At 41.5% G+C, this 26,686-nt stretch overlaps 1 protein-coding gene across 3 annotated transcripts in view; it reads left to right on the top strand.

Moving 5' to 3' along the window:
* Positions 1 to 26,686, top strand: part of SHROOM4 (shroom family member 4) — a 298,508-nt gene that overhangs the window by 3,843 nt on the left and 267,979 nt on the right. The window contains exon 1 of one of the 3 annotated variants that reach the window (XM_055338488.1): positions 4,970 to 5,058. The exons of the other annotated variants lie outside the window; for them this stretch is intronic. The gene's annotated coding sequence lies outside the window, so the exon portion shown is untranslated. Of the gene's footprint in view, positions 1 to 4,969; positions 5,059 to 26,686 lie in introns of those variants that run through there. 3 annotated transcript variants of the gene reach the window in all.

Genomic DNA, 26,686 nt, shown 5'->3' with positions numbered 1-26,686 from the left:
TTGATTATCCCAAGTGTTAAGGGATGGCTTATGATTTCCCCATACATTGTGATTTTTCCAAAGAAGCACAACCCACACAGGACTTGGGCCCATGACCTTCGTATTATTAATTCCTTTGTTTAGCATCTTATACTACCTTATTGGCCCAGGAGGCCTGTTTGGATAAAGTGGAGATTCTCTTCTAATTGTATTTATCTGTTTTGCCACCTAGGGATGCCCCTCTACAGTGTAGACAGTCATCCATGAAGTTGATTCCCCATACTGGAAAAAATCTTTGGGGATGGGTGACCTTTCCCAGGTTCTGGCAGCAATGATTCTGCATCAAATAGGGCCTCTCAGAGGCCTCAGAGATTCAGGTTGTATCCTTAGGTGGCACATGTGTGTGTGTGTGTGTGTGTGTGTGAGAGAGAGAGAGAGAGAGAGAGAGAGAGAGAGAGAGAGAGAGAGAGTTAGAGAGAGATGTAGAGAGAAAGACAGACAAATGGACAGACAGATACACAGAGAGTTCCTGACCTCCAGCGTGAAGGTTCCCCTCCTCAATTTGAGTTCTTGGAAGTGTGTCCTGAGGTTGGCTGAGGGTGAAGAAGAGAAGGGGTGGAGGCCAGTGGGGATGCAAGAGAAGGAGCTAAACTGGGGAGAAGATAGGCTTATCCTACGTATTTGCCCTCTTCCTGGCCCTTTTTTGGTGGCAGTCTCCATCAGGCACAGTGAAGCAAGTGGCCACTAGTTACTGCCCTGGAACAAAGCAGGGTGGGGTGGGGAAGTAGCTTGGAGGGGAAGGAAACTTCACCTCCTTCACTTACGGTGCATTTCTGTTGCTGTATCATTTTACCCTCTCTAGATCCAAATGTCTGTTTGTTAAATGGGGGTAGGCATACTTGTCCCATCTTTATTATCAAAGATGACATGAGGGTGAATTGGGACAGCTCTAATACTGTTTGCTATCATTAGCCTAGGAAGATGGCAGGGCATGCCCTTTAAGGTTTTTTTTAGCTCCCTCCCCACCTCCCATCCCCACCATGACTGACCTTATTTCCTAGAAGAAGCACAAAAAGAGGCAGTTGAGATTTCAATAGGACATGGGTTAAGTCAGATTAAGGCTGTCTTGTGGATGGCATTGAATTTGGCTGCGAGTTTGAGTTCTTACTGGCTGCAAAGGTGGTGTTATATGAGAACCAGTAGTTCCTGTGAAGCCTTCAGGCTGGGCCCACCCAAGACCAGGGCTTGGCATTCATAAAGGGACCTTCATGGGGTATGCTTCTCTGGAGCTTCGTCCAGACTGGGTGCTTACATGAATCCCCCTCCTCATCTGCCTCTGGAATAAGCAAAGATGTCTGGGGCCTCAGTTCCCCAACTCTCCCAGAAAGTCGAAGGCATGTGGAGACATGGAGTAGGAATCCATCCAAAAAGATACAGAGAAGACTGGAGGGAGGTAGAGCAAGAAGGGCAGGTGGTATGTCTGGTAACCCTTGGCTGAGTTTTGGGTACACACTATTTTGGGGCCTGCTGGGCTGTCATGATACACCTGGTACCCTATTGATATCCACACATGTGCTCCCTTAAGTGAAAAAAGCCAAGCCTGTTAGAGGATTTTCCCTCTCCAAAACCTCAAAGAAAAGAATTCAACTCCAGCTGGAAGACACTTTAGTATTGTCCCTTTAAAAAAATTAAAATTATTTCCCCTTTTGCTCTCCCCTACCCCTCCCAGGAATTTTTTGTAAGATTTTATTTATTTATTCGAGAGAGAGAGAGAGAGAGAGAGAGAGAGAGAGAGAGAGAAAGAGAGAGAGAGAGAGAGAGGCAGAGGGAGAAGCAGGCTCCATGCAGGGAGCCTGACGTGGGACTCAATCCCGGATCTCCAGGATCAGGCCCTGGGCCGAAGGCGGCACTAAACCACCGAGCCACACGGGCTGCCCCCATTTTTTTTTTAAAGAGGAAAGAGGGACTCAGGCTAGAGATTGGAGTTTATGGAGTGATTATCCATAGGGAACATCACAGTTTTTCTAGTTAGGCTTCTTAAGAGCCAGTGGGCGAGGGGCGGGGAGGGGAGATACTGACAGATCTGAGTACTGTTAATTGCTTCCCCACCCCCATCAGGCACCAAAGGACAGACTTGACTCAGGACCACTAATCTAATGCTGTTCTTGGAGGAGGCCTAGCTAGGATCCCAGATTCTCAGTCAAGAGGGCCTTTTGGAAGTCACCTGGTCTTAATCTTAACCAGTCCATTAGCCTTCTACTAGCTTTGAACTTGTTCTCCTGTGCTCATATGGGGAGTTCACTCCCTTCTTAGCTAGTCCATTTCCTGGTTGGAAAGTTTTGACTGTAGACAACTTTTTCATATGTTGAATAGAAATCATTATCCCTCTACCTTCTCTCCGTGGGTCCTAGCCCTACCTTCTAGGACCACACAAAACAAGAATGCTTTCTCTTTGTCTCAGGGCAGCCTTTGGGAGGTCCAAAGACACAGACTATGTCCCCTTGTCTCACTTTTCTGACTAAAGAGCCTTAGCAATTTCAGCTATTCCTATGGCATCTGAGATCCAGCCTCCTCTCCTGTTTCCTCTTCACACTCTGGGTGCACTCCAGCCTGTCCATGTTCCTCTTGAGTTATGAAGCCCACAGCTAAATACAATAACTGAGAAGACTAGGACCATTCTTTAAAAAAAAATACAGCTGAAGACCACTTTGGCTCTTTCCGGTATCCATGCCATACAACAGACCTTGTGTCAAGCAAAACCTTTTAGTGGAAGTACCTTGCTGCTGCCAAGCCATACCTGCCAAAGGCCGCCTTACATAGGCATCTGAGACAGCCACGTAATAGATTTGGGAGGGACACATTTCATCTCTTATTGTTTCTTTAGCCCAGGCTAGCATTGAGAAAAAGTGTTCCAAGGGAGATGAGAAAGAAGATATAAGCTCTGACCTCAAGGAGCATACATGTCTATACAAAAAGTTACAAAGAAGGAAGTTGAATAACAAAAGGAAGTGGCATTTAATGAATAGCATCAAAATCAGAACTTTGAGACATCAGAATTTTTTTTTTATCAGCCTTTGGCTTGGGATTTGTAGGAGTAATGTCTTTGAACTGAATTTTCCCCTTCTGAGAAAAATAGATATCTCCAAGTTTGAAGATGCTGACTATGTAATATAAAAAAAAATCTCCACTTACAGAGCTCCTATATAGGAATTTAGGCACAGCAGTCTCTGTGGCAACCCCCTGTCAAATATTCATCTCCCTGCATATTGTCACTGACACTGACTGCAAAGCTCTTGCTGTTCCTGCCATCCCTGGGTTTGAGGTCTGTCTAAACCTGGAATGCCCTTAAGAGTCACTTCTGTGGGAGGCCTTGCACCCACGGCCCTGTCTCCCAGTAGGAGGGAGGCCCCTCACATCCACCAGTTTGTCACCAAAGTTGGGCAAACATCTTTTCTTGCCACTAAAGCCCTGACTGGGGAGGATATTGGAATGGAGCTTGATCCTCATCATTATGGAAGGATGAGAGGCCTGGAGAAGAGAGAGGGGAAGGCTGGGGAACCTGTCTTTCTGACACGATGTTATCGATAGTGACTCGGTTCATAGCAGTTTTGGAGAGGCCTATTTAGTTCATGGCATATGACCGATGAAATTATAGAACCTAACCATCATTTATAATATTCTGCCCATGGGATACTATCCACAGTTCCAAGATGTTTATTTATGAAAATGATTCTTGGAAAACAATTTCTTCAGAAGTTAGGGACAAGTGCTCGAGATTCACTGTTACACAGATCTAGGTGGGGTTGGGGTTCTGCTACTATCAACGTGCCCAGTGTGTTCTTGTTCTTGATGCTGGGACAAGATGTGTGTGCACAGTGTATTTATGGTTGAATTTATCTCTGAAATTGAACTCTCAGTTTGCCTGTTGCCTTGTAACCAGCGACTGCTTATGTTGATATCTAGATCACTTTCACTTAATTTCTGGGCAGCCAGTATTTTGTCTCCTGGTGCTCTCCTGAAAAAAAAAATCCCTTCAGACAGACTTCAAATAAGTCATTAATGAGTAAGTGGAGATATTTCTTTTTCCTGGCTGAAGACTACCTTCCAAGGAACAGGATGCGGGTAGAGCTTGGTCTCCTTATACCTCTTTGCCACATCCAGTGTAAATAGGCCAAGTGGAAAGATTGTCTTGGGCATTAGTTTTGCAAGGGATGATCCTTTCTCCCTCACATCACATTGGCATGTTTACTTGGGCACCGAGCCAGCCCAGTCAGGCCCTGAAGTTGCAAAGATCAAGATGACTTGGTTTCTCGAAGTGACTAACCCTTCCCCTTTGACTCCACCTCTGCTCCCTCCTCTTGCAGTGCAAGTCTATGACTGTGCTGTGTCCCAGAGTGAACACTGCCTAGTAGCAACAGACACATTTTCCAGGCATCCAGGCTGCCATTCTTTCATGTCCAATCTTTGCTTCCCAGCCCCCATGCATCAGCACCAGTTGCTTAAAGCCCGCATTTTGGACTGGCTCATTCATGTGCTATTGCTTCTTTGTTCATTCATTGGCTTCTCTGCCCTCTGTCCAAAACCCAACTTTTTTTTCTTCTTTTTTCACAGGTCAGTTGTACCAACTTTGTCCCTCTTGGCTCAGCCATGCTTCCGGTGGGGCGGGTAAGAGAAGCTCGCAGAGTTAAGGTTGATAAAGTTTGAAAACACTCAGCAAATTAATAGCCATGTCAGCGGGTTATTTTCTCACACCGTGTGTCTCTCTCTGTCCTGTTTCAGTAGAGGACAGGCCCTTTGTCGCCTTCCTGATACTCTTTATCTACTTGCAGAGTAATTTTGGCGTGCTACTTCCCTTCTCTGTCCTCTCCTGTTTCTTTCTTTCTTTTTTTAAAGATTTTATTTGTTTGTTTGTTTATTTATTTGACAGAGAGAGCGAGCACAAGCAGGGTGAGTGGCAGGCAGAGGGAGAGGGAGAAACAGACTCCTGCTGAGTGGGGAGCCTGATATGGGGCTCCATCCCAAGACTCTGGGATCATGACCTGAGCCAAAGGCAGACGCTTAACCTACTGAGCCACCCAGGTACCCCATCCCCTCTTGTTTCTTCTTAGACTCCCTGCCCCGGGTGGGGGGGTGGGGGGTTGGGGGGGAGTGGGGCGAGCTTCTGCTTTATTGAAAGGTCAGTCGTTAAGGGCTCCAGGACCCTTGCCTGCTCTGGTCTGTGGAAGGGTGAAGGCTGTCCAACAGCAGGCAGTTATTACAGTGCACTGCTTTTCTCCACACTCCTACTTTCTGTCTTCCCCGAAGTGGCTGTTTCCTGGTACATTCTCAGGGATGGCATGTGGCATGGTCTGTTAACTTTCACTCCAGCCTTTTAATATTACATCTGTAAGGAATGCGAGAGGTGGGACTAATTTGACAAGATCAAGGATTAAAACCAGTGATGGACAGACCCTTTGTGGTGTCTTCTGGCTCCCACCCTAATGCCACTCAGCAGATTCCCAGCTAGATGCTCAACTCTCTTCCTGAGCCTCTGGCATGTAAGTTTTGAATGGTTCTCCTATCCTGCCTTTCACGGTCCATCAGAAATTGATTTTTCTTTTGGGGGTGGGGGTTGGGGGTGATAGGAGGTAGATCTGGGAGTAAAGCTGGTTCTACTAGTTCTTCTGGAAAGAGTCTCATGGCTGTAGCCCCATCTTCGCTTATGAGAAGATGACAAGCTAAAGCCTTGTCTTTGTTGAGCTGCCTTGCTGTTTTCCATTTCTTTTTGCTTGTGTTTAATGTAAGTAAAAGCTCCTGTGAAAACTTATGCAGGTTGGCAGCTTTTGATAGCATCTTATCTGACTGAGAGGGTGAGTGATGACATCTTGGAGCCTCAGGGGTGAGTAACTGGGTCTTGATTTTCATATTCTTTGAAGGGCTTGACTGAGAGTTTGGGGCTCTCTGTGAAGTTTGCAATCAGGGAGTATCAAGACAACAGGCTGAAAAGTGGACCATGCAAGGACCTGGATATTCCACTTGTGTGCTTGTGCCTCACTGGGTAGAGGCCATGTAGTTTGGTTGGATTTCAGCAACTACTTGAACCCAAAGGGTAGTCAAGGCCTAGATGTGGTGTGATAGGAGAGGTAATAGACCTGCTGTGTTGCAAAGCCTATTGCTTCCAGGTGTTTTACATGTATATTCCCATTTAATTTTTATGGTAACTCTTTGAGGTAGATAATGATGTCTCCATGGTGCAGATAAGGGAGGCTTGGGGAAGTTAAGTAATAGAGTGTAAGTCACACAATAAGTGGAAAAGCTGGCACTGCAATTTACTTCTGTCGACTTCCAAATCCCAAATTCTTTCTATAGTACCATGTTCACAGAGGTGAACAGATGAAAGAGAAAGAAAAAAAAAAGAACTGGGTAGGAATATAAGGGGGGTGGTGTGGAAAGAAATGAAATAGAGAAATAAAATAGAAATGAAAGAGAAAAATGAGTGGGGGTGAGGGAGAAGCAGAGAGGAAGTAGGGGAGAGAGAAATGAGGGAAATGTAATTTTGTGCAAAAGCCAGTAACATTGCCAATATATGATCCTCAAAGATCAGGGTGAAAGGAAGGATTTTGTTTTTATTTTGTTTTAAATCTCAAATCAGGGTAAGGGGTATGGGCCTGTATTCAGAAGGCCTAAAGTTCAGTTTTTGCTTTGCCACTCAGTTGTGTGTCATTGGGCAAGTCATTTCCTTCTCTATGTCTCAATTTCCTCTTTTGCAAAATGAAAATGATAGAACTCATGCTTTTTTCCCAAGAGAAAGGGAGATTGATTTTATCCTTTATCTCATATAAGTACTAGATGTGTATCTGATTTGAAAAAGAAAAAGCATCCCACAGGTGTCTCTTAGGAGAATTTTTGAACTTAAAAAATGAATTGTATGCAGTTAGAACCTTTGGGAAGATGCGAAGTGGCAGGACACCTTTAATGGGATGTCTTCTGCTGCCAGAAGTTGGAAGACCAGATGTGATTTCTGGCTAATGTCTGAACATCCAGCAATTTGAAAGGCTATGCTAAACCTTATTTGGCTCCTACCTAAGAACTCTCAACTAAGCCTCCAATCAATCAATCAATCAAGCAGTCAACACATATTTATTGAGTACTTTGTAAAGGCCTAACTCTAGAGAATACAAGAGATAGCCACCATAGAAGACCTGTTCCCTGGAAGTGACAGTTTGGTTGAGGAGAGCCACTACTGAAAGATCAGGAAACAAAAATGTTTAAGTGCTGAAAGCCTGGGCTAGGATCTAAGAGCAACATTTATTCAGTGGAAGGAGATTTCACTATGGGCCTATGTGATCAGGGAGCTTTGTGGGAAAAGGAAGAATTGGAGCTAGGTCTTGCGGGATATATAAGATTTAGGCAGGTTGGGGTGGGGGGTAAGAAAGGCATTCATTCTGGTTAGTGTACAGGCTGCATGTCCTAAAGACACAGACAGGAGACTGAGGTGAATTTGCTCACCCCATGGTGAACTAAGAGCGTGAGCTCCCCAAGGACAGGGTATGTATTGTTTGTTCATTTATTCACTTTTAGTTCACCTTTAGTTTACCTTTAGTTCACTTGCCCAATGTCCTGGGCTATAGAATAGATTTGGTCTGGAAGTGAGTAGCTACTTTGTTGTTTTGGAGGATCAGAGTTAATGCATTAAAGGTAAAGTACTGGGACACCTGGGTGGCTCAGTGGTTGAGTGTCTGCCTTCAGCTCAGAACATGATCCTAGGGTCCTGGGATTGAGTTCCGCATTGAGCTCCTCACAAGTAGCCTGCTTCTCCTTCTCCCTCTATGTCTCTGCCTTTCTCTGTGTGTCTCTCATGGATGAATGGATAAAATCTTTAAAAAAATTTAAAAAAAGGTAAAGCACCTGACAGAGTACCAGCCACCTGAGTGCTTGCATGAAAAAAGACCTAAACTGAACAACACGGATAGGCATTTCAAGGGAATCAGCCATCCTAGCAATATGCTATTGTTACACATTAGCAAGTTGCCAGATGTTAGTGGTAACACACACCATTTGGAGCTGAAGAAATGAAGGAGAGAGGGAGGTTAGAGATGAATCCCCCATAACTAAACTGGAAGTCTCAAAGTAGTTATGGGGATTGAGAGGGCCAACCAGCTTTCATTCTGTTTTGGGTCTTCCAAGACCTAGGTGTCTGTAGGACTATCCAATAAAGAAGTTCCATAGACAGCTTGGAAAAAAGGATTTGTTTACTTAAGGCCACTGATCAGTTAAAACAACAAATCATTATTTTAGGAACATAATGGTTAACATAGACAGTTTACCAATCTGCTGATTGTTTGGGAAATTAGTTAATTGCCAGACAATCTCATGCTCCAACAGACATTGGAACAGGCCTGCGTTGTTATTTAATGGGCTTTTCTGGTCATAGCTTTGTCTTGTTATTTCCTCCAATCTGCAGGATGCCTGGTCACCTGAGGTGTTACTGTCTGAAGTGCCTTCTTTCGAACTTAGTACTTTCAAGTGATGGGAAAGTCCAAAAATCAAACAAACACAAAATAGAAGAAACTGTCAAAATGCCAGACTTCAGACACGAACCTTGAAATGTTAAAAGGTTTGAAGCTGTTAAAAAACATCAGTTGACTTGCCAAGATGTTTAAGGATTGTTTTCTCTATATGAAAAATAGAATGTGGAGGCATAGTAACGCAAACCTCAAACCAGTGGAGTCTCAAGTCTGTATTGCATTTTTGTTAGCAGTTTTCTGTTTTGCATAGTATACTATTACTAATCTGTGAATATTATCATTTTTAATATCTTGACAGTAGTATTGGTTGTTAAATGCAACCTTTGAAAAAGTGTTGTTAAACTTGCAAGTATGAATTATCTGCCTTCAGTGGTATCCTTACCACACTCTCATCCTGATTCTTACATTAAAATAAGGAGGAAATAGAGACTGGCTTCAAAAACTCATTTACTGCAAACCTGGATGGAAAACATAATTCTATTGATAAGAGACTTCTGCACATTTGGAGTGATTATCTGACCCAAACTCTAGGCCTGATGCCATGTGTACTTACATGAAATGTTCAGGAAAGGTTAATTTTGTGTGCAGATGGGCTTCCCCATCCGTCTTCTGACCCCATCCTTCTGAGATTTGCTTTCTAGATCTGTTAACTTTTGTGTAGTGTTACCCACTTTCTGTGTGGTGATGGACTAAAAGTCAGAATGATGTAAAGATGCTTGTGCTGTGGAATTTGGTCTGTTCACTCCCTCCCTCCCTCCTTGTAGACAGAACTCACTTCCTACTAGGGTCTAATAGGTACATGGGTTGCTTTACCTAACTTTCCTGTCAAGGTGAAATAGCTTATAATTTATATTTGAAATTGACCATCTAGCTGCTAGAGGTATTTTTGTGAAAAAGGCAAGAGCCAGCTTGCTAACTTCTCTCTGCTCTTCTGGTAGGAAGATGATTCTCTCCCCTTCTGGATGTGAGGGGTTAAATATGTAATTTTCATATTTTCCTGTGCCTTTGGCTGGAGAAATGTGCAGTGTTCTGAAACCTGCCCAGACCCTGCACATACTGTATCTGCTTAAGGAGGGTTTTTGGCTCTTAGCCCTTCTCAGCTGCACTAGGGTTCAGGTTACATCCCTCTCCCCTTCCAGCCACTAATAAAAGCCAAAAGAATTAAGAATCAGGGAGAGTTAATTCCCACTGCTAAGACCCAGGTGGGGCCCTTCTACCTCCCATCCCGCCTTCTAGGCTGGAGCCCTAATTTAGGGCTGAGCTCTAGTCTAAGCCTATAAGTGACAGTGATCTGGAACAGGCCCCAGAAAAGCACTTGACAATCAGGTTTTACCCTATGTTGGCAGTTCTCTCCTGCGTCTCTCTCTCTATCCCCCACTCCCTGCCCTCACTTTTCTTTTGGGATCTTACAAGAGACCAGTGACCCCAGGGGCCAAGCCACCCAATGCTATTACATAAATGGAAATGTTGTATCATAGTTCCTTTCTTCTAAACTGGAAGACTGGGATGAATGAAGCTTCTACTTTTTTACTTCTACTTAAGTCCCTGACCCAATTTCAGAACAATATTAGGAGTTTCATTCAGAATAAGAAATGTCATTCATATCTCACCCAACTTAAAAGAGATGCATAGCAATGAGCTCTGCAATAGTGAGCTCAGACAGAAGGCAGCTTTGCAGGAGGATCTTGCAAGAGCTGGGACAGGCATGAAGAAGCCTCCTTCTGGAACAACTGTACTACTGTAGTGGCCTCCCTAGTGGTTTCCCTCCCTTTGATCATCCCCCTCCCCCACTTAAGGTTATTTAAGGGTCCCCTGCTACCTGTAAAATAGCACCCAAACTACTTAAGCTTGGTGTATGGACAGTTCTCCATCTGGCTCCCTTTCAGGACCCAGGTTTTCAGGCAGAATAGTTTCCTCTCCATCCCCCCCAACATGCTGGGGAAATTCTGGCCACCAAATTCCCCATCTGGATGTTCCTTGAGTGCATTGGCTCTATGCTGCATACCTGGAAGGCCTTTTCTTCTCATCTCTGCCCCTTCCAGTTGGGCCTAATCTTCAAGCCCTAGCTCTAAGCCACAAGGGCATCATCTCAGTCCACTCCTGGTGCAAGTAATCTCTCCCTTTTTGTAGTTCTGGTACTTCTGATTTTCCAGTAGAAATCTGTGGGTACTTTGGCTGCCTTGTGTCGGCTTACTGACCCAAAGTCCTCTAGAGGATAGTGGTTATATCTTCTGTATCTTCCTCATCATCCTTCCCCATCATCACAGAGCACAAAATAGTCTCTCCATAATAGTTTGCTGAAGGTGTCACAAAGAAATTTTGTGCTCAATAATTGGTCGTTTTCCCCCTTCCACTTCTAATCCCAGATCAGAAAGAGGAGATGACTAGTAGAGCTGGATAGGATAGCCAATTTTTCTCGTCTTTCAGTGACACCTAGTAAGTAGGATGAGCCCTGAGTGACACATTATGTGAGCTGAGGACAGAGGGAACACATAGAAGGAAATGGTGCAGGTGGAAGTTGAGAGGGCTCCCAGATGCAATCTTGGATGAGAGGGATGATGACAGCAGTGAGGGATGGGGGTGATTACCTGCTTGTCTCTGAGCTGCTTTGAGTTTGGTTTGCAACAGTCGGGTTTCTTGCTACTGCAGATCTTGTGTGTGAGCTGTGTTCCTGAGGCTTACATATGAGAGAGGCCTGCTGGCTGATGATCACAGCATTCCCCTTGCTATTGGGCAGTGTTGTTTTGAAACTCTTTTTTTGTTTTGTTTTGAAACTCTTAAAACAGCAGCCACCCCTTCTGTTGCTATGTGTTTCGGGAGGGCATAGTGTGAGTCTTCCATGTTTCCCTACTTCAGCCCAAAGGATATAGCTTTATGTGAACATTTTGTGTGTGTGTGTGTGTTTCCACTTTTGCTTAAGCAAGCCCTAACGTGTTCTGTCTGACTAGTCTTGGATGTGAGTCATCGTCTGGTATTTATACCTGGTGCCTTAAGTGTCCTCATTATTTGACCATGACATTCCTTTTCTCACTCTTTGATTCAAAGCTGAGAATGCCGAAAAGGGCCCAGAAGAACCATCTCTGTTCTCCTTCCTAATGGGGTCTAATCTAATTGGTGGCTTACTGTCTCTGTGGAAGTCAATTAGGTTATGTCAGGGCACTAAAAGGAACAGACCAAAACTCATAGTGGCAGTACTATGACAGTTTAAAAGACACACTGTGAGGCTTTCTCTTAGTTCATTCCTGCCCAGACAACTGCTGGAGGGTTTGAATCACTGGAGCCAACTTTAGGAACAGTGCTCAAAGAGACCCCAAGAAGTGTTTGTCCTTATCAGGATCACAAACTAAGTCTGAAAGGAATATACACAATCTGAGAAAGTCTTAGAGGTGATGATTCTGCATTTGCAGGCGATGGTGGAAGAAGCAGAGAATATTAGCTTGCTCCTTACTGCTCTTTCCATTAAGGTCCTTCCAGAGCTGAAAGTTTTGTTTTGGAAGCCTGCTCCTAGAGCGTGGGAATGGTAAACCCTATCAGGGTCACAGAGCTTTAGAGAGGAAGGACATGACTGCTAGTATGGTCATTTGGAGGCCAGGCAGCCAGTAAATCATTTAAGAATGAATTAAAAGTTCAAAGGGCAGGAGGGAATTCTTTGAGAGACCACATAGGTGCTTGAAAAATCAAAGGGATAACTGATATGCTTTTATTTTTTGAGTGCTGGTTCGAAGGGACAAGGGAATAGAAGTCCATGATAGGAAATTGGCATTGCTGTTTTATGTGCTTGGGGGCCTTAACTTTGGGCTGGGGCTGATCAAAGTTACCATACCTAAATGCCAATTATGTTCTGGGAGTTTTATTTTTTTTGTTCTGGGAGTTTTATATGCATAATCTCAAATCTCATCACTATTATAAATTAAGGGATGACAAAAAAAGAAAAAAGGCTTAGAGAGGCCAGACAATATTCTCTAGTAACAGGGCTAGTAGCCAGTAGAGCTGTGATTTGAATCCGGCTCTACCTGCCCCTGAATCCCAAGTTTGTCCCACTATACTTTGGAGTTTTGTTTCAAAACCCTCTTTTAGTGCCTCATGTTTTCTTTATTTTTTTCTTTTAAAGATTTATTTATTTATTATTTTTGAGAGAGAGAGAATGAGAGAGCGCACACCCAGGGAAGGAGGGGAAGAAGGAGAGGGAGAGAATCTCAAGCAGACTCCCCGCTGAGCATGGAGTCTAACACAGGCTCCATCTCATGACCCTGATATCATGATCTGAGCTGAAATCAAGAGTCGGACGCTCAGCTGACTGAGCCACCCAGGCACCCTCATGTTCTCTTTCTTATACCAATATTAACTACTCCTGTCACCATGTTCTTTGTGCCATAGCATTAGAGAAAAGATCAGTTATTCCCAAGCCTTCTGGAGAAGCTTGTTAAATACAGCTCACCCTTGAACAACATGGGCTTGCACTATGTGGGACCACTTGTACAAGTATTTTTTTCAATAAATATGTGTACAATACTGTACATTTTTTCTCTTCCTTATGACTTTCTTAACCTATTCTTTTCTCTAGCTTACCTTATTGTAAGCATACAATATATAAACATAGAAAATATATGTTTATTTACTATTTCTGTTATCAGTTAGGCTTCCAGTCAACAGTAGGCTATTAATAATTAAGTTTTGGAGCCAAGAGTTATACATGGGTTTTTGATTGTGCAGGGGTTCAATGCCCCTAACCCCCATGTTGGATTAGACTCAGGATTATATGATCTAATGTGTGAGCTGTACTTAGTAGTGTCGCTATTCTAAGATGCAGAAAAAGTTTAAGAGGGTTCAGTAGCTTTCTAAAACTCATGGGACCAGTAGGTGGTGGAGCTGGTATTCAAAATTCAGTTTATCCCATTTTAGAGTGCTTTTCCTTCACAATACCCCTGTTGACTCTTACACTGGGAGGGGGGAAGCGATGAACAAAAAATCCAACTTTATATTCTTGGCCTCTACAAAACCAACCTCTCTTAGCCTGTCCTCATTGCCACCAATTTTGTTAAGTGAGAAGTAGCTGGCATCCCTGTCTGCCTGCCTCCCTGCCTGCCAGCCTTCCTTCATTCTTCCTTTCTTCCTATCTTCCTTCCTTCCCTCCTTTCCCTCTTCCTAACACAGTGTATTTGTTTAAATTGTTATTTTGGGGATAGGTGATAAAGGTTCATGGAATAAAATTAAAATTATATAGGTGGGCAAGTGTTTCTTAATCCCTTATTTCTCTTCCCAGAGGCAACCACCGTTACCAGTTACTAGTTTACCCTTCCAAGGATAGCACCGTGCATTTTATGTGTAAGTGTATAGCATATGCTTGTGTATTTGCATGATCAGTGTTTCTGTGTCCTTGAAGCTTATGTATTCCCTGATCCTCTCCAATCTGGCTTCTGCTGAGGTCTTCATGAGGGCTGAATTTACTAGCCTTTTCATTGTTGTCATCTTCCTTGTCTCCTTTACACAACTGTTCTCTATTTAAAACTGTGCATTGAATAGATAACATACTCATATGGTTCAAAATCCAGTTAGTATGAGAAAGTAGACAGAGAATAGTGTCCTACTCTCTGATGTTCTTTGTCTGCCCAGGATTCACCACCCCCTACTGTGCTTAGATTTTTTTTAATGCATCTTTCCAGAGTATCTCTATATACGCAGAAAAAAAATCTGATATGGATTCTTTGTCTTGCCTCTTATACACGTTGAAACAATCTTCTGCATTTCACTTTTTTTACTTACATATACTGGAGATCTTTCTCTGTCAGTATATATATATGGCTGCTCCATTTTTTTAACAGCGATATTTATATTTCATTGTTTAACAAATCTTTAGTATTGCTATCATCAGTATTGTTTCCAAGGTGCCATTCTGGTGTTCTCAAAGCCCTGCTGCCAGCATGGCTTCTGTGGTACTGAACTGTCTTGTTTCTCTACGCTCTCTCACTGTTTCTCTGTTCTCCTTTGTGTCTCAACTGCCTCTCCCATCTCTATCTTGTGGGTATCCCTCAAGGCTCAGAGGTCAGCCTTGTTCTCTTTGCCTTTCTCCTGTCTTTCTCTCTGCCTCTCTCTCCTGTTTCCCTCAAGAAAGAGCACTGATGAGATCTCAAGACTCCCAAATCTCTTGGCTTAACCTTTCCATCGGAGCTCTAGGCTCTCCGACTATCTGATTGATGGACAATGTCTACTTGAATTATTTTTCCTTCCTCATAAATTTCAAACCCCAATATGTCTAAAATAGAACTCATTCTCTTCCCCTTGCCAAACAGGCTCTGTCCTTAGCCTTCTGCCTCCACTAAACTAGCATTAAAATCTTGGAGTTACTGCTTATTTATCCCCTATATCCAATCAGTTACCACCCCTGTGGTGCTTCTTCCTTCAAAATAGCCTTCATGTCTACTCCCTTCCTTTCGATTCCTGCTATTTTCATCCTTTTTGAATCTCATATTACTTCATTTCTGAATTTCTGGATTCCTGGCTGGCTCCCCTGCCTCTAGGCTCACCCCTTTAAAATTACCCTATAAGTCTTTTCCCCAATCTGAGAATTCTAGTTTACCTGTCTGTACAACGAGGAAGCTGGGCTGATTTCCAGCTCTGACATTCTAGACCAGCAATTTTCCTAAACAGTGTGTTCCCATCTCCTGCCATTTCCACCCCTGTACTACCCTCTCTTGCTTTAATAGTTGTTAGGGCTCCCTGCTCCTAGTAGTGCCATGCACAAGTTTTTCCTCCATACTGTTCATAGCTTCTCTATCCTGAATCAACTTACAGTTGAAAGGAATCTTAGAGGCCATTCAGTTAGGCCAACACTGAACTACTGCCTGACTGCCATGTATAAATAACACCCTTGAATTTGGTTGATCAGGCTATGCTTGAACCCTTCCATTTTATGGTAACAACTCTCTCACAAGCCAGCCCTTTGCATTGCCTGGTAGTTGGAGTTGTTATAAATCTACTACAAACTGACACCAGTTTGTCTGCCTTTATGACACTCTGTTATTCAAAACTTCCTTCGTGTTGATTTAAATCCCAACCCCTCGAGTCTGGCATCACAAGTTCTCCATAATACGGCTACTATCTTCTCTTCCAGCCTTAAATCCTGGATACTTCCTTCGTACTGCATCCAAATAAAAAATGGCTGACATTTACTGAGCACTTACTGGATGTCAGACATTGTTCTCACTTTACGTGTATTACCTCATTTAATCCATACAGCAGCCACGTAAGTTTTTATTATTCTTCCCCATTTTACAGAGGAGGAAAAGGAGACATATGGAAATCCAAATGATTTACCCAGAGTCTTATAGCTCGTACAGGGTAATGCTAGGATTTTAATCCAGAAAGGCTGTCCCAAGAGCCTATGCTCATCATCCCTGTCATACAAATGTGACAAACTCAGTTTTCTAAACATGCCTAATGCTTTGTTCATCATCTTCTCTTGACAGCTTTCTCATCTGATTTACCCGACTAAATCCTGCCTATTCACTGAGGCCCATCACAAATTATACTTGTTTCTGATTCCATTCTACCCTGTCTTCTATCCTTCCATTCTTCCCCTTGCCTTACAAATTCCGTACATACAGCTTTTTCCACCTCTCCTCTAGAGCTCATCATGTTATTCCTAATGAGAAGTGTGAACTTATTTTATATCTCTCACAAAGTATATTTCTTTTTGTATTTTAAGTTTGCACAAATCTTTTCTTTCTGAATCTGGCTTCTTTCCCAGGCTCTAAATTTCATTTCTGCCATTGCCCTGTAGTTTGCCCATGTATTCCCAGGTACCATCAGTGACAGGGACAAAAACCAAACAGTTCAAGCATTGCCATCCATAGTAATAAAACTTAGATATTATATTTATACATTATATACTTATTACTTTTATATTTATTAATTCTATACTGTATTACATATAATTGTGTATTTAAATGTAATTATATTTATAATGTTTTACTATATTTTATTATAAATATATTTATAGTAAATATATTTTACTATGTTTTATGAATATATATTTATACACATATAAGTATATTTTAATATATAAATATATGTATATACTTAAATCAGGAGCTGAATGAAGAACAACCTAAAAATGAAGGAGAAATTTTATTAGAGTCTCTATCCCTAATCTGACTGCCTTAATATTTATTACTTGTCACCTTCCCTTTCTCTTTCCCTTAACATTTATTGCTATGCTCTCTAAAAACTGGTGTAAATTTTGCTTTCTTATATCAATGGATGGTTAGGTAGACAGATACTTCAACATTTAATCTAGACATTGTGAATTTGTGTGCGGGGGAGGGTGTGTGTGAGGGTGGAGGGAATAGGCAGTAGTGGTTGGGGGGATGACTGGATGGTTAGAGGTAATTGGTTCTTTGGGAAGAGAAAGGTTCCTTATCTTCTGTGCTAAGAAAGACCCCTTTACTGTTTTCCCCCAGCTTTATTTAGGTATGATTGACAAGTAAAATTGTACATATTTAAAGTATACAATATGATGATTTGATATATGTATACTTTTCTGGTGAGAGCCCTTAAGATCTACTCATGGCAAATTTCAAGTATATAAAACAGTATTATTAACTATAGTCACAATACTGTATATTAGCTCCTCAGAACTTAGTCATCATATAACTGAAAGTTTGAACCCTTTGACCAACATCTCCCCATTTTCCTCACTCCTGTGAACCATCATTCTACTCTTTGTTTTTATGATTCAACTTTCTTTCCTTTTTAATTTTTTTTAGATTCCACATATAAGTAATACCACACAGTATTTGTCTGTTTCTGGCTTATTTCATTTAACATAATGTCCTTCAGGTACATCCATGTTGTCACAAATGGCAAGACTTCCTTCTTTTTATGGCTTAATAATATTCCAGTGTGTGTGTGTGTGTCTGTATTTATATAATCTGTGTGGTATATATATCACATATCTGTGATATCTTTCTCTCTGTGTGTTTCTGTGTGTGTATGTGTATGAATGATCATGTCATCTGCAACAGAGATAATTTTACTTAATTTACAATTTGGATGCCTTTTCTTTTTCTTTTTTTTTTTATTTATTTATTTTTTTTATAAATTAATTTTTATTGGTGTTCAATTTACCAACATACAGAATAACACCCAGTGCTCATCCCGTCAAGTGTACCCCTCAGTGCCCGTCACCCATTCACCCCCACCCCCCACCCTCCTCCCCCTCCACCACCCCTAGTTCATTTCCCAGAGTTAGAAGTCTTTATGTTCTGTCTCCCTTTCTGATATTTCTCACACATTTCTTCTCCCTTCCCTTATATTCCCTTTCGCTATTATTCATATTCCCCAAATGAATGAGAACATACACTGTTTGTCCTTCTCCGGTTACTGTGGCCAAGTTCAAAAAGGGTGTTGCCTGAGTTCTTCTCTGGGATTTTGATGGAATCTTGTCTCACATTTAGATCTTTCATCTATTTTGAGTTTATCTTTGTGTATGGTGCAAGAGAGTGGTCCAGTTTCATTCTTCTGCATGTGGATGTCCAATTTTCCCAGCACCATTTATTGAAGAGACTGTCTTTCTTCCAGTGGATCGTCTTTCCTCCTTTATCGTATATTAGTTGAGCATAAAGTTCAGGGTCCACTTCTGGGTTCTCTGTTCTGTTCCATTGATCTATATGTCTGTTTTTGTGTCAGTACCACACTGTCTTGATGAACACAGCTTTGTAGTACAACCTGAAATCTGGCATTGTGATGCCCCCAGATATGGTTTTCTTTTTTTAAAATTCCCCTGGCTGTTTGGGGTCTTTTCTGATTCCACACAAATCTTAAAATAATTTGTTCTAAGTCTCTAAAGAAAGTCCATGGTATTTTGATAGGGATTGCATTATACGTGTAAATTGCCCTGGGTAACATTGACATTTTCACAATATTAATTCTGCCAATCCATGAGCATGGAATATTTTTCCATCTCTTTGTGTCTTCCTCAATTTCTTTCAGAAGTGTTCTGTAGTTTTTAGGGTATATTTTGAGAACCATTTGAATGGTAAATGGTTCTCCAACCTTTTATTTTCAGGTTGTAGGTGTCCTTCTGTCTAAAATGAGTCTCTTGTAGACAGCAAATAGATGGGTCCTGCTTTTTTATCCAGTCTGAAACTCTGCGCCTTTTGATGGGGTCATTAAGCCCATTCACGTTCAGAGTTACTTGAACTTTTTCTTAAAGGGGAGTTTTAAGAGTCCCCCTTAAAATTTCTTGCAGAGCTGGTTTGGAGGTCACATATTCTTTCAGTTCCTGCCTGTCTTGGAAGCTCTTTATCTCTCCTTCCATTTTGAATGAGAGCCTTGCTGGATAAAGTATTCTTGGTTGCATGTTCTTCTCATTTAGGACCCTGAATATATCCTGCCAGCCCTTTCTGGCCTGCCAGGTCTCTGTGGAGAGGTCTGCTGTTACCCTAATATTCCTCCCCATGAAAGTCAGGGACTTCTTGTCTCTTGCTGCTTTAAGGATCTTCTCTTTATCTTTGGAATTTGCAAGCTTCACTATTAGATGTCGAGGTGTTGAACGGTTTTTATTGATTTTAGGGGGGGATCTCTCTATTTCCTGGATCTGAATGCCTGTTTCCCTTCCCAGATTGGGAAAGTTTTCAGCTAGGATTTGTTCAAATACATATTCTGGCCCTCTGTCCCTTTCGGCGCCCTCGGGAACCCCAATTAAACGTAGGTTTTTCTTCCTTAGAGTGTCATTTATTTGCCTTAATCTGTCTTCATGGTTCTTTAATTGTTTATCTCTTTTTTCCTCAGTTTCCCTCTTTGCCATTAACTTGTCTTCTATGTCACTCACTCGTTCTTCCACCTCGTTAACCCTCGTCGTTAGGACTTCTAGTTTGGATTGCATCTCATTCAATTGATTTTTAATTTCTGCCTGATTGGATCTAAATTCTGCAGTCATGAAGTCTCGTGAGGCCTTAATGCTTTTTTCTAGAGCCCCAGTAGCTGTATAATGGTGCTTCTGAATTGGCTTTCTGACATTGAAGTGTAATCCAGATTTTGTAACTCTGTGGGAGAGAGGGCTGTTTCTGATTCTTTCTTTTGAAGTGAGGTTTTCCTTCTAGTCATTTTGCTCAGTGCAAAGTGGCCAAAAACAAGCTGTATTGGAACACGGGGGAGTATCACTGGTCCGTCCAGCTGGTCTTCTGGGGGAGGGGCCTGCTGTGCTGATTTTCAGGTGTTAGCACTTGGGGGAGCTGCTCTGCCCCTGCCTGCTGCCGGGCTCAGCGGGGGTTGTTTACCCCGTGGGGCCCCAGGAGGAACAGCCGCAGTTGCTATGGCAACTCTGGAAGCCTGGATTCAGCCTCCGCAGGAACTACGGGGCTCGGGCTCGGGGCTCTCGGCTCTCCGTTTGCAGGGCCTGGAGGCTCCGGGGCGGGGCCGCTGATCTGCTCAGCTCCGGGCAGGAGCGTCCTCGCTGTCCTGGGCCCTCCCGGCCTCTGCCTGTCCCGGGGGAGGCCGGATCCTGGGCTGTGTCCCGGCGCCCTGTGCTCCGGGGCCTGCGCTGCTGGATTCGCGCTCCCGCCCCGCAGCCCCCTCCGCGGAGCCGCCGCCCGAGCCCCTCCGAGCTGCTCCCCCCCCGCCGTGCGCGCTGCAGCCCTTAGGGAGCTCGGGGCACTCTCCCGGGGCGCAGGTGTCTGTTAGTGTCCCCGGGAGCCCGAGGGCATCCCCGCTCTCCTCGGTCCTGCTCCAACTCCCTGCGAGCCCCTTTCCGCCCGCCCGGGAAGGTTGGTGCAGCTCCTGCTCCTCCGGGACGGGGCTCTCCTGTCCTGGGGACACTCGCCCCGGCCTCAGCCCGGCTCCTCGCGGGGCCCCTCCCCCTTGGAGGCCTTTTGTTCCTTTATTTCTTTTTCCCCGTCTTCCTACCTTGATAGAAGCGCGAACTTTTCTCACTGTAGCATTCCAGCTGGTCTCTCTTTACATCTCAGGCCGAATTCGTAAATTTTCAGGATGGTTTGAAGGTTATCTAGGTAATTTGGTGGGGACAGGTGATTTGGGGACCCTGCTCTTCCGCCATCTTGCCCCTCCCCCCGCCTTTTCTTTTTCTTGCCCACTAACTCTGGATGGGAGTTTTAGTGCTATGTTGAATAGAATTCCAGAGTTCCCAAGAGTGGGCTTTTTCATCATGTTCCTGATCTTAGAGAAAAAGGTTTTAGCTTAATATTTAATACTTCTCATTTTCCCTCTCCCTTGCCCTTAACATTTATTGCTGTGCTGTCTACAAACTAATGTGATTTTGCTTTCTTAAACAGATACCACTTGACCTAGATATTGTGAATTTGTGTGTGTGTGTGTGTGTGCATGCGTGTGTGCACGTGCATGAGAGAGAGACAGACAGAGATGTGGTGGTGGTGATGGTTGGGTGGTTGGGGTTGATTCTTTTGGAGTAGAAAGGTTCCTTGCCTTCTGTGCTCAGAAAGCCCTTTTAAAATACTGCACCCTACAGAACTTGTCCCCCTTCCTTTCTTTCTCTCCTTCCTTTCCTCTATTTCCTGCCTTTTAGTAGTGATTGTGGTTTCCCATTTGTATTTTGTAAATGATTTCCATCTGAAGTTTCCAAGCTCTTTGGTTGAGTGAGATATGCTTATCTATCATGTTAGACAAGAACATGATTTACTACCCAGACAAATTCAAAGGGTAATACATTGTTCTCCAAAGGATCATGATACTGTTGCTAATTCCCTGTGTGTACTAATTTAATTACATTTCAGAAGTCAGAAAAATTTAAGTAGTTCCAGTTGCAGTATTCTCGTTCACTAAGCATTGACCATAAATCACTAATGGGTACTTTAAAAAAATCTGTTGATGGATTGGCTAGTATTTTATATGAGTATAAGCCACCTACCTAAGGGTCTCTAAGTTGGTTTTGTGGAGCAAAATTGTGCCCTCCATCTCTCTCTGGCCCCATAATATCTTTGTCAACCCCCTGCTCCATCCCATACACCTTTCACTGGGCCCCCTTTTTTCCTCCCTTCATATATTTCATCAGACTCTAAGGTAGTTATAGACTGGTTGTGATTATTACTGAACCATATGGGAACCACACATCTTATTTTTTTCTTCTTCTATGTTCTTGAATAATGGTTATGCCTTCTTAAATGAATTTAAAAAAAAAAAACAAGGCTAGTAGGATGTTTTTTAACTATTGAAAAACTTATTACTGAGTAGCCCTGCCTTAATTTCATCATCTCATAAAGGAAAAGTTAATAGCCCCTCTTTTTTTCTTTCAGCTAACACCTGAAATCTGTTCTACAGGAGGGGTATACCGGTTACTGCAGTATACATTAGTGTGCAGCCTTCATGACTTCTTGTTTTTAAAACAATCATTTGGATTAGAAGGGCCTGGAAGTCATTATTTAGTCTCCTTTTCTAGAATGAACTGTGCATACTGTGTAAAGTTTGACTACAAAATAAGGATACTGATTTTTATTTGCTTGGTAAATCAGTCCCTGTTTTACAGCCATATTCACTATGGTGTTGAGGCAAAGTTTAATTAATTTTAATTGAAGTATAATTGATGTATATAATAAATTATAAATGCATATACAATTTGATGAATTTTGACGATGCCTGTGAAACCATCATCACAATTAAGATATTAAACCTATCCATCACCCTCCAAAAGTTTCTTTGTACCCCTTTATAATCTACCCCTAAAATTCCCAGGCAACCATTGATAGATCTGTTTTTCTACTGCTATACACTAGTTTGCATTTTCTGGCACTTTATATCAATAGAATAACATGGCATTATATATGTAACAGTATTATTATATCTTTCATTCTGCATATGTATTTTTACATTTGTTCATGCTCTTCATATATCAACAGTTTGTTCCTTTTTATTGCTGAGTGATACTCCATGCATGTATATACCAAGTTTGCTTATCTATTCAGTTATTGTTTAACATTTGGCTTATTTCTTGCTATTATGAACATTTTTGGCTATTATGAATAAAACTGCTATGAACATTCATGTATAAATCTTTGTATGAACATATACTTTCATTTTTCTTGGTTAAATCTACAAGTGAAATACTGGGTCATATGGTAGGTATATCTTTATCATTTCTAAAAGTTCCAAATTATTTTCCAAAGTGGTTCTGTCTTAAACCAGAACTGTAAGAGAGTTTGATTCTTTGACATCCTCACAATACTTAGCATGATCAGTTTTTAAAAAATTTCAGCCATATTGAAAATACAGCTACCCTATGACTCTGCAATTGCCCTACTGGGTATTCACCCTGAAGATACAAATGTAGTGATCCGCAGGGGTACTTGCACTGCAATGTTTATAGTAGCAATGTCCACAATAGCCCAACTATGGAAAGAGCCCAGATGTCCATAGACAGATGAATGGATAAAGAAGATGTAGTGTATATATACAACAAACTACTACTCAACCATCAAAAAAATAAAGAAATCTTGCCATTTGCAATGATGTGGATGGAACTAAAGGATATTAAGCTAAATGAAATAAATTAATCAGAGAAAAAGTTATCACATGTCACTTACACATGATGTCACTCCTATGTGTAATTTAAGAAACAAGAGGATTGTAGGGGAAAAGAGGAAAAAATAAAACAAGGTGAAATCATACAGGGAGACAAACCATAAGAGACTCTTAATTGTAGGAAACAAACTGAGGATTGCTGGAGGGGTGGGGACAGGGTAACTGGGTGATGGACATTAAGGAGGAGACGTGATGTAATGAGCACTGGGTGTTATATAAGACTGATGAATCACTGACCTCTACCTCTAATAAAACAGATAATGCATTGTGTATTAATTAATTGAATTTAAATAAAAAATTTTAAAAACACGAAAAAAATTTTAGTCATTCTTGTAGGTCTGTTTTGGTATTTTTAAAATAATTTTAGTTTATATTTTTCTAATGCCTAGTAATGTTGAGTACTTTTCATGTGCTTATTTGCCATATGTATTATCTTCTTTAGTGAAGTGTCTATTTAAATATTTTGTCCATTTTTATTTGTTTTTTCTCTTCTAATATTGAGGTATGAGTTATTTAGGTACTCTCTATATAAGTCCTTTGTTGGATATATGTGATTTGCAAATATTTTCTCCCAATCTGGGCTTGTCTTTACATTTCTTAACAGCATCTTGTAAAAAGTAAAAGGTTTTAATTTTGATTTTATCCAATGTAATGATTTATAGTTTCTTTGTGTGTTCTTTTTGAGAAACCTTTGCCTTACCCAAAGTAACTATGATTTTTCTCCTATATATTCCTCTAGAAGTTATATAGTTTTAGCTCCTGCATTTGAGTCTAGGATCCATTTTGGGTCCATTTTTGTATGTTGTGTGAGGTAAGAGCCAAGGTTTTTTTGTTTGCTATTGCTTGCTTGCTTGCTTGCTTGTCTGTTTTGCATATGAACATTCAATTGTTCCAGCACCACTTGTTGAAAAGATTATCCTTCTTTCATTTATTTTTTAAAAAGGATTTTATTTATTTATTCATGAGAGAGACAGAGAGAGGCAGACATAGGCAGGGGGAAAAAGCTGGCTTCCTGTGGGGAGCGCAATTCAGGACTCAAACCCAGGACCCCAGGATCAAGACCTGAGCCAAAGGCAGATGCTCAACCCCTGAGCCACCAGGAGTCCCCCCTTTTTTTCATTTAATTGCTTTGGCACCCTTGTCAAAATTTAATTGACCCTATATACATGGGCCTGTTTTTGAACACGGTTATGCATAATTGACCTATATGTTTAAATTTATGCAAAAATCACATTGTTTTGGTGACTGTGTTTTTGTAATGTCTTGAGATCAAGTAGTGTAAGCCCTCCAATTTTGTTACTTTTCAAAAGCATTTTAGCTATTCTCAGTTGTTTGAATTTTCATATAAAATTTAGAATCAACTTGTCAATTTCTTTTTTTTTTCAACTTGTCAATTTCTATTTAAAAAGCCTGCTGGGATTTTGATTGAGGTTACACTGTATCTGTGGATCAATTTGGGGAGAGTTAACACATTAACAATACTGACTCTTCCTATCTAGGAACAAGGTATATATCTCACTTTATTTGGATCTTCTTTAGTTTAATCTCAGCCATGTTTTGTACTTTCAGTCTACAGTTTCTCAGACCTCTTATGTCAACTTTTCCCCTAAGTATTTCATATTTTTGGTGCTATTAAAAGTGGTATATATTTTACAATTTCACTTTCTAGTGAAACTTTGGTTAGTATATAAAAATACGATTGATTTGTGTCTGTTGATTTTTTGGTCCTGCAACTGTACTAATCTTAATCTCACTTAGTAAGTTTTAGTAGATTCCTTAGAATTTTTTCACCTAGCTGATCATATGGTCTGTGAATAAAAATGACTCCATTTCTTTTCCAATTCCTATCCAAACCTGGTTTTAGCCAGCAGTGTGTGGGTTAGATGTGTTATGTAACTTCTCTTTCTCTTTTTTAAATAAAACATTTTATTTATTTATTTCTGAGAGACACAGAGAGAGGCAGAGACATAGGCAGAGGGAGAAGCAGGCTCTCTGTGGGGACCCTGGGATCATGACCTGAGCCAAAGGTGGACGCTCAATGACTGAGCCACTCAGGTGCCCTGTAACCTCTCTTAAACCTCTGTTTCCTCATCAGTAATATGGGGATCATAACAGTACCTGCTCATAGGGTTATTACAAGGACTCAGTGAGGCAATGTAAATAATGTTACTACTATGGGACTTGGTAGAATATGTAGCCTCTAAATGCTGATCTTTGGGTCATTCTCCTAGTCCACAGCATCAACATCCATAGTAAGGGATGCCCTCCAAACATTAATTTCCTTTTTAATATCTCTCATCAATGAATTTATCCAAACCTAAAAAAACCCCCACATTTATATTGTCAGGCTGTTCTAAACTTGCGTGAGTGATATGTTTTATCAGTATATTAATTGTATGAAGTTTGAATTGTATGACATGTGGATAAGACTTCATTTTATTTGTTGTAAATTTACCATTGTTAAGCCTTTTTCTGGACCTTCTCTAGCTTGATGCTATTGTCTCTGAGATGTGGTAACCAGACCTGCACACAATATCCCAGGTGAAGGCAAATCAAGAAGAATGAATTGGGGGCAGGGTGAGGTGAGGGAATGAGGGGAAGGGAGCATCTTATTTTTTTTTTTACAGTTCTTTTTACATTTTGGATGTTAACCCTTCATCAGATATGTCATTAACAAATCTCTACTCCCATTCTGTAGGTTGGTCTTTCATTTGGTTTCCTTTGCTGTGCAAAAGCTTTTATTTTGATGCAATCTCATTTGTTAATTTTTGCTTTTGTTGTCCTTGTCTGAGGAGATGTTGAAAAAATACTGCCGAGGCCAACGTCAGATTGCTTACTACCTATGTTTTCTCCTAGGAATTTTATGGTTTCAGGTCTTTTTTATCTATTCATGAGAGACACAGAGAGGCAGAGACATAGGCAGAGGGAGAAGCAGGCTCCCCACAGGGAGCCTGATGCAGGCGTTGATCCTGAACCCCGGGATCACACCCTGAGCCAAAGACAGACACTTAACCACCGAGCCACCCAGGCATCCTGATTTCAGGTCTTACAATAAGACTTTAATCCATTTTGGGTTTATTTTTATGTATGGTGTAACACAGTGGTCCAGTTTCATTCTTTTGCATGTAGCCATCCAGTTTTCCCAGCATCATTTATTAAGAGGCTGTCCTTTTCCTGTTGTATATTCTTGCCTTTTTTGTTGAAGATTTATTGTGCATATACATGTGGGTTTATTTTTGAGCTCTCTGTTCTGTTGCATTGATCTATATATCTGTTTTTTTTTTTTGTCAGTACCATACTGTTTTGATCACTATAGCTTTGCAGTATAATTTGGAGTCTGGAAGTGTGATACCTCCAGCTTTGTTCTTATTTCTTTCTTTTTTTTTTTTATAAATTTTTTTATCCTGTTCCTGACAGGCCTAGACCAATTATTATTTTCACTAAAACAGCAAACTAAACTGGTGTCTTCAGGAGACAGTCTACAGTGATTTCCAGATCCCTTTTCTTGCTCAGAGCTGATAGCTTGGCATGCACATTCCCAGAAACTGATCCCTATACTAAAAAAAAAAATCTTGTTCCTGTTGAGACTGTATCTAGAGTAGCTGGGAGGTCTCTTGGCCTCCTGGCAGGCAAGTATAGGTAGCCAGGAT

The sequence above is a fragment of the Nyctereutes procyonoides genome, unplaced genomic scaffold (genome assembly GCF_905146905.1).
Source record: "Nyctereutes procyonoides isolate TBG_1078 unplaced genomic scaffold, NYPRO_anot_genome, whole genome shotgun sequence".
In the NCBI taxonomy this organism is placed as follows: domain Eukaryota; kingdom Metazoa; phylum Chordata; class Mammalia; order Carnivora; family Canidae; genus Nyctereutes; species Nyctereutes procyonoides.
The sequence above is the reverse complement of the archived record's forward strand: the minus strand, read 5'-3'. Positions and strand labels throughout refer to the sequence as shown.